Source organism: Aegilops tauschii, chromosome 7, assembly GCF_002575655.3.
Source record: "Aegilops tauschii subsp. strangulata cultivar AL8/78 chromosome 7, Aet v6.0, whole genome shotgun sequence".
In the NCBI taxonomy this organism is placed as follows: Eukaryota; Viridiplantae; Streptophyta; class Magnoliopsida; order Poales; family Poaceae; genus Aegilops; species Aegilops tauschii.
In genome coordinates, this window is record NC_053041.3 from 110,445,130 (window position 1) to 110,454,363 (window position 9,234).

Genomic DNA, 9,234 nt, shown 5'->3' on the forward strand with positions numbered 1-9,234 from the left:
AAGTCTTTCAGCTATTGTGCCGAGGCCACGGATGCCGATGATTGGCTCGTGGACATCAACAAGCATTTTGAATGTAGCAATGTCAGGCCTGAGGACTATGTCAAGTTCGCTTCTTTTCAGCTCAAGGACCAAGCTGCTGATTGGTATCAACAATACAAAGATTCCAGAGGAGGTCGTGTGATCACTTGGACTGACTTCTGTCGGGACTTCAAAGCGCACCACATTCCACAAAGTGTTGTTGAGAGCAAGCGTGAGGAGTTCCGCAATCTCAAGCAAGGCAACATGTCTGTGTATCAATACAACATCCAGTTTCAGAAACTTGCTCGCTTTGCTAAACAAGACGTTCCTGATGAGAAGAGCATGATCTATCACTTCAGAGGTGGCCTTAAAGAGGATCTACAGTTAGCTCTCGTTCTTGTTGAGCCTACTCAGTTTGATCAATTCTACAATATGGCACTGAAGCAAGAGGCTGCTCAGCTCAAGTGTGAGGCTTCTAAGAAGAGAGTCAGGGACGCAGTTCAGTCTTCTTCTTCCTTACTTGTGACAGCTAAGCAACAGAAGTTCTGGTTGCCTCCTCCTCCTCCGTTTCGTCAGCCTTATCAGCAGAAGAACAAAGGTGGCCATGGTTCTTCCTACTCTTCCAACTCTGGCTATCAGAACAAGACTCAGAATCAAGCTCCAAAGTCCAATGCTCCTTATCACCGTCCACTCTCAGAGGTGACTTGCAACAAATGTCAGCAGAAAGGTCACTATGCTAACAAGTGCTTCAACCAAAGGCGTCTTCCTCCTCCTCCTCCTGTCAGATCTTCCAGCAATGCAGTGGTCAAGCATAATCCAAAGTCTGCAAAGGTGAACATGATGAACGCAGCTCAAACGGAGGAATCTACTGATGTGATAATGGGTAATCTTCCTGTTAATGATATTCCTGCAAAAGTTCTTTTTGATACTGGTGCATCGCTTTGTTTCATGTCAAGACCGTTTTTTGCCAAGCATGAGTTTTCCTGGTCTTATCTGGATAAACCATTGGGTGTTATTTCTCCGGGGAAGTCAATGAGAGCCAACTCGATAGTTCCGGATGTTTCCATCAAGATGGGAAACTATAAATTTCAGTCTTCTCCAATTGTTCTTGGTGACTCGGATATTGATCTTATTCTTGGGATGGACTGGCTTTCTAAGCACAAGGCTCAACTTGATTGTGCTGCCAGGGAAATTCAATTGACACACTCTTCTGAGGATGTGATTATTTATGCCGCTCGTGATGAAACCATTCGGTTTTTCTCTCTCAATGAGAAGGGCGAATTGAATGCCATCTCTCAAATTCCAGTCGTTTGTGAGTATCAAGATGTCTTTCCAGAAGAGCTTCCGGGTATGCCTCCTCATCGGCCAGTTGAGTTCGTTATCGAACTAGAGCCTGGCACTGAACCCGTTTGCAAGCGTCCATACAAGCTTGGACCCAACGAGCTGAGGGAATTGAAGAAACAGCTCGATGAACAAGAGCGTCTGGGTTTGATCAGACCGAGTTCTTCTCCATGGGGTTGTGGTGTTCTTTTTGTCAAGAAGAAGGATGGCACGGACCGACTTTGTGTCGACTACCGTCCATTGAACAAGAAGACAATCAAGAACAAGTACCCACTTCCCAACATCAATGAGCTATTTGAGCAACTCAAAGGTGCTAAAGTATTCTCGAAGCTTGACCTTCGTATGGGTTATCATCAGATTCGCATTCGTGAAGAAGATATTCCCAAGACAGCATTCAGAACAAGTTTTGGTTCTTACAAATATACTGTCGTGTCTTTCGGCCTTGTCAATGCTCCTCCAGTTTTCTCTCGGATGATGAATTTCATCTTCAACCCCTATACCAATGAATTCGTCCTGGTGTATCTCGATGATATCTTGGTCTTCTCCAAGAATAAGCAGGATCATGCCAAACATTTGCGATTGGTGCTCGACAAGCTCAGAGAGTATCAATTCTATGCGAAGTTCTCCAAATGTGAGTTTTGGCTCGATGAAGTTCTTTTCCTTGGTCACATCGTCTCTGCCAAGGGCATCGCTGTTAACCCCGAGAAGGTGTCCGCAATTGTGAATTGGGAACCTCCTAAAAATGTCAAGCAGCTCCGCAGCTTTCTTGGTCTTGCAAGCTATTGCCGAAGATTCGTTGAGAATTTCTTGAAGATTGCAAAGCCTCTTTCCAACCTCCTCCAGAAGCATGTGAAGTATGTCTGGTCTCCTGAATGTGACGTTGCTTTCAACACTCTCAAAGAGAAACTAGTCACAGCTCCTGTCTTGACTCCTCCTGATGAACCCAAGCTGTTTGAAGTTTTCTGTGATGCTTCTCTCCAAGGTCTCGGTGCTGTGTTAATGCAAGAGAAGAAAGTTGTGGCCTATACCTCTCGCCAGTTGAAGCCCAACGAGAAGAACTACCCCACTCACGATCTTGAGTTGGCGGCAGTTGTCCATGCATTAATAACGTGGAGACATCTCTTGTTGGGAAGACAAGTGGACATTTTCACCGATCACAAGAGTCTCAAGTATATCTTCACTCAGCCCAACCTCAACCTCAGGCAGACTCGATGGGTCGAAATGATTCAAGAGTACAATCCGAGTATTGAATATACTCTAGGCAAGGCTAATGTCATTGCAGATGCTTTAAGCAGGAAGGCTTATTGCAACAGCTTAATTCTCAAGCCTTTCCAACCGGATCTTTGTGAAGCTTTCCGCAAGCTGAATCTCCAAGTTGTTCCTCAAGGCTTTCTTGCCAACCTCATAGTCTCTCCTACTTTGGAAGATCAGATTCGTGAGGCACAACTCCTTGATGCCATGGTGAAGAAGGTGAAACGTGGTATCGACAAGGGTCTTTCCAAATACAAGTGCTATCGCATTGATGACAGAGACACTTTATTCTTCGAGGACCGGATTGTGGTCCCTAAAGGTGATCTAAGGAAAGTCATAATGAACGAGGCGCACAATTCTCTTCTTTCCATTCATCCTGGAAGTACGAAGATGTATCATGACCTCAAGCAGTCGTATTGGTGGACTCGAATGAAGCGAGAAATTGCTCAATTCGTGAATGAATGTGATGTCTGTCGAAGAGTGAAAGCAGAACACCAACGACTAGCTGGTCTCCTCCAACCTCTTGCTATCCCAGAATGGAAGTTTGATCATATCGAAATGGACTTCGTGACTGGGTTTCCAAAGTCCAAGCGCGGAAATGATGCTATCTTCATTGTCATTGACAAGCTCTCTAAAGTGGCTCATTTCCTTCCAATCAAAGAATCCATCACAGCAGCTCAGCTGGCAGAGCTTTACACCTCCAGAATTGTCTCCTTGCACGGCATTCCACAATTGATTTCTTCAGATCGTGGAAGCATCTTCACCTCTAAGTTCTGGGACTCCTTCTAGAAGGCCATGGGCACAAACATTCGTTTCAGCACAGCTTTCCATCCTCAAACTAGTGGCCAAGTCGAGCGAGTCAATCAAATTCTTGAAGATATGCTCAGGGCTTGTGTCATTTCCTTTGGCATGAAATGGGAAGATTGTCTTCCATATGCTGAATTCTCCTACAACAACAGTTTCCAAGCGAGTTCGGGCAAGGCCCCATTCGAGATTCTCTATGGCAGAAAGTGCCGTACTCCTCTCAATTGGTCAGAGACTGGTGAACGCCAACTTCTTGGCAATGACTTAATCATTGAAGCTGAAGAAATGTGTAAAGTCATCTGTGATAATCTCAAAGCCGCGCAATCGCGCCAGAAGAGTTACTATGATAGTAAGCACCGTGATTTGGCTTTCGAGATCGGAGACCATGTCTACCTCCGCGTCTCTCCAATGAAAGGCACTCGTCGCTTCGATATCAAAGGGAAGCTTGCCCCTAGATACGTGGGTCCTTTCAAGATCGTTGGCAAAAGAGGCGACCTCGCCTATCAACTTGAGCTTCCTTCCAACTTCGCGAACGTGCATGACGTGTTCCACATGTCACAGCTCCGCAAGTGCTTCAAGACGCCTGGGCGCACTATCAACTTCGAAGAGATTGACCTCCAAGAAGATTTGTCTTATCATGAGCACCCCGTTGCTATTCTTGAAGAAACCGAGCGCAAGACTCGCAACAAGTCAATCAAATTCCTGAAAATGAAGTGGTCGCACCATTCCAACCGGGAAGCCACCTGGGAACGCGAGGACCACTTCCGTACCGAATATCCGGAGTTCATTCAGTCCTAGATCTCGGGACGAGATCCTCTCGTAGTGGTGGAGTGTTGTAACACCCCGCATGTAACTTGCCATATTTGTAACTCCGACTCTTGCCATTTTCGGCTATGTGTTATGATATTCCCTCCATGGTCGGGTTTTGTCTTTCGTTTTGCATTTTGTCATGTCATGCATTTTCATATCATGTCATCATGCGCATTGCATTTGCATACGTGTTCGTCTCTTGCATCCGAGCATTTTGCCCGTTGTCCGTTTTGCAATCCGGCGCTCCTATCTCCTCCGGTGCACCCCTCTTGTTTTCTTTCATGTGCAGGTGTCAAACTTTCTCGGAATGGACCGAGGCTTGTCAAGTGGCCTTAATATACCACCCGGAGACCACCGGTCAAGTTTCGTTCCATTTGGAGGTCGTTTGGTACTCCAACGGTTAACCGGGCATCCGTCATGTCCATTTGAGTGTCCAGCAAAAAACCCCCTCTAAAACCAGCCCAAAACCCACCAAACTCTCCTCCATGCTCTAGGTCGTTCGATCACGATCGTGTGGGCGAAAACCGCACCTCATTTGGACTCTCCTAGCTCCCTCTACCTATAAATATGTGACCCTCCCGAAAAACGAACTCAGTCCAACCCTAACCCTCGTCCCTCTCCGCCGCCGGACACGTCCGGGCGGAGCCGGACGCGTCCACCCGCGCCGCCGCCGCCACGTGGCACGTCGCCGTTCGTCGCCGCCGCCGAGGCCCGCCGGCCCACCCGTGGCCCTCCCGGCCCGCGCCGTCGCCGCGCCCCCGCACGGGCCCCGAGCCGCCGTTCTCCTCCTCCTCGCCGTGAGTCCCCGCCGGCCGGTCCCGCGCCCGCCGCCGCGCCGCCGACGGCCGCCGGCGCCGGCGCCACGCCGTCGCGCCTCCTCCGGCCCCCTCCGCCGCCGGCGCCCCTCCGTCCTCCTCCTCCGGCCTCGCCTCCTCCTCTCCCTCCTCTCCGGCGAAGGACGCCCGCGACGCCGGCGAGCTCCACTGCCCCGAGCTCGAGCTTCTTCCCCGATCTGGATCCAGTCCGTTCGGCACTGTAGCGGTTGACCCCGAGCCCCCTCTATTTCTTCCAAGTATTTTTCTTTTACAGCATATGCCTCTCTTCATGATGCCATAACTCCTTGCATGTAGCTCCGATTCGCGCGTGTGATATGTCAAATTGTTCGTCTCGTGATGCTCTACATTTTGTTCAATTGCACCATGTTCATTAGAGGTCATATTGATGCCCAAATTTCTGTTGGAAGAGGGCTAGTTGCTGTTATTCTCTGGTTCTTAGCAGAACTTGGAGATTTGTCATTTTTGTATCATTTATTCTGTGCATCTTATGGGCATGAGCTCTACATGTGTTTTCAAGTATGTCATGCATCTTTCCAAGGGTGTATGCAATGTATTTTTGTGATCTCTGTGGTGACTAGCACAAGCATGCAAAGTAGGCCCCGTAATATTTCTGATTTCAGGGACAATGATTTCTCCAAGTCCTTGTCTGCTGTTATTTTGTTGCCATGTAAACTTGATGCTACAGAGAGATCCATGCATATTTTGGAGATGTTCAATAAGGATGTTTTGTAGATATAGTGGTAATTGATCTATTCCTGCCCTTGTTTGCAATTATGGAGTGCCATAGCATGACTCAATCTTGCTCTACTTTTGCTATAAAATATTTCTGGCAGATTCTTAACATGATATTCATTTTTGCCAAGCTTATTGTAGTTGATCCATACATGATATGCAATTGTTCTTGCCATGGATAGCTTCATAAACATGCCATTTTGCTGTAGGTGTGCTTGGTTTATCATGCATTGCTCCCTAGTGAGTGCATCAAACTCACCAACATGTCCTCATATTATTATTTCTGTCATGCTCTGTTTTCTGCTAAGTCTGAAACCTGATAACGAAACTTGCTACGTTTACATGCTCGCCATCATATCTTCTGGTCCTTTTTGGCTTATGGTCAGTAAGGGACTTTGTCGTATGCATTTAGTAGAACACTGCTATGCCTTGTTTTGTTATGTTAAGTTCCTGTAGTATGTTGATTTTGTGCTCTGAACATTGCTACCTGATGCTGTTTTCTGCTAAGTGTGTGAACCTGTTATCTTTTGCACTTTTGCCATGCTTGTTTGAGCTTGTTATGATGTGAACTAGCCGTAGCTCAGTGTTCATCTTTTGTCAAGCATCTCCTGTAGATTACTGCCATATGCTTTGTTGCCATGTTGGAGTGCTATAGCATAGTTACTTGTTGCATTTTAAGTGCTATCATGCTGTTAATCACAGATTCGTGTCATTCTTGTTTTGCTTGCCATTTGCAAACCGTGCATCCGATTCCGGTGATCTTTATATCGATTTCGACCGAAATCATCTCATTTTTCCAGTGGCATGCTTGGTTTGCCAAGTTACTGCCATGTTCATCATTTTCCTTCCGGAGCACGCATATGCATCGCATATCATATCTCGCATATCATACATGTTTTGCATCATGTTGCTTGTGCATTTCTCGTGATTGATTGTGGTTCCGTTGCTTGTGTTCTTGTCTTGGGTAGAGCCGGGAGACGAGTTCGTGAACGAGGAACCTGTTGAGTACGCTTACGAGGATCAAGCTTTCGACAACTCTGAGAACCTTGCAGGCAAGATGACCACCCCTCGAAATTACTTCTATCTTTGCTTTGCTAGTTGTTCGCTCTATTGCCATGCTCCGCTACCTATCACTTGCTATATCATGTCTCCCATTGTGCCATGTCAGCCTCTAACCATCCTTTTCTAGCAAACCGTTGTTTGGCTAAGTTACCGCTTTTGCTCAGCCCTTCTTATAGCGTTGCTAGTTGCAGGTGAAGTTGAAGTTTGTTCCATGTCGGAACATGGATATTTTGGGATATCACAATATCTCTTATTTAATTAATGCATCTATATATACTTGGTAAAGGGTGGAAGGCTCGGCCTTATGCCTGGTGTTTTGTTCCACTCTTGCCGCCCTAGTTACTGTTATACCGGGATTATGTTCCTTGAGTTTGCGTTCCTTACGCGGTCAGGTGATTTATGGGACCCCCTTGACAGTTCGCCTTGAATAAAACTCCTCCAGCAAGGCCCAACTTTGGTTTTGCCATTTCCCGCCTAAGACTTTTTCCCCCGGGTTTTCGCGAGCCCGAGGGTCATCTTATTTTAACCCCCGGGCCAGTCTTCCTCTGAGTGCTGGTCCAAAACTAGAGCACCGTGCGGGACCGTCCCTTGGCAACTTGGGTTATGTTGGTACCTGTACGCTTCGCTTATCCGGTGTGCCCTGAGAACGAGATATGTGCAGCTCCTATCGGGATTTGTCGGCACATTCGGGCGGCTTTGCTGGTCTTGTTTTACCATTGTCGAAATGTCTTGTAAACCGGGATTCCGAGACTGATCGGGTCTTTCCGGGAGAAGGTTTATCCTTCGTTGACCGTGAGAGCTTATGATGGGCTAAGTTGGGACACCCCTGCAGGGTATTATCTTTCGAAAGCCGTGCCCGCGGTTATGAGGCAGATGGGAATTTGTTAATGTCTGGTTGTAGAGAACTTGTCACTTGACCCATTTAAAATACATCAACTGCGTGTGTAGCCGTGATGGTCTCTTCTCGGCGGAGTCCGGGAAGTGAACACGGTTTGAGTTATGTATGACGTAAGTAGGAGTTCAGGATCACTTCTTGGTCATTGCTAGATGACGACCGTTCCGTTGCTTCTCTTCTCGCTCTCTCTTGCGTATGTTAGCCACGATATATGCTTATTGCCACTGCAGCTCCACCTTACTACACCTTCCTTTCCTATAAGCTTAAATAGTCTTGATCTCGCGGGTGTGAGATTGCTGAGTCCTCGTGACTCACAGATTCTACCAAAACAGTTGCAGGTGCCGACGATGCCAGTGCAGATGATGGGGTCGATCTCAAGTGGGAGTTCGACGAGGAACGCGGTCGTTACTATGTGTCTTTTCCTGATGATCAGTAGTGGAGCCCAGTTGGGACGATCGGGGATCTAGCATTTGGGGTTGTCTTATTTTCATCTGGATTTTGACCGTAGTCGGTCTATATGTTTGTATTTTGGATGATGTATGATTTATATTCATGTATGGTGTGAAGTGGCGATTGTAAGCCAACTCTTTATCCCATTCTTGTTCATTACATGGGATTGTGTGAAGATGACCCTTCTTGCGACTAAACCACTATGCGGTTATGCCTCTAAGTCGTGCCTCGACACGTGGGAGATAAAGCCGCATCATGGGCGTTACACACTTCCTTGCCTGCGAAGATGTAGCTGGTGGGTCCCAGCAGTCAGGGGGGCGAATCGTTTATTTTTTTGCCCGAACGCACTTCCTTGCGTGCAAAGATGTAGCTGGTGGGTCCCAGCAATCAGGGGGAAATGTTTTTTCGTGAAATACAGTGGCCCGTCCAGTGGGTCCCAGCTGTCAGGTGGAGGAATCATTATTTTCCGCGTAATAAGGAGGCACTTCCTTGCTGTGGCCGTGGACCCAGCTGTCAGCCTCTCCACGTACAGTCCACGTCCGATGGAACTCATTCCTTGACCACGTTGACCATGCCGCGCCAAGAGCACCAGGGCGGTGGACGACGGTGAGGCCTAGGAAGGGGACGACGGGGAGCTGGGGAAGACGCGGCAGCGGAAGCCCGCGCGGAGAGGAGTACGAGGGTTCACTGGTTCGGTTGCGTTGTGAGGCTGCCGTCGCCGCAGGGCCTGGCCAGCGATGGGAATAGTAGGGGTGGTGAGGCCTCCGCGGCAGCACAGCCGGCCACGGGAGGCAGGAGCATGCGGCACGAACGACGCTGATTTGGGCGGCTGGAGCAAGAAGACCAGATGTTGAAGAAGCACTACGACCGTTGGATGGACATCGTACGGTCACTGGAGCTAGAATCGTTCATATTGACTAAAGTTGACAAAGGCCCCCGTCCCAGTCAACTTAGTAGGCCCACAAGTCAGCCTCCCACCATGGTGGGTCCCAGCTAGCAGGGGGAGTATTCATTTTTTTGTGCGCAATAAGGAGG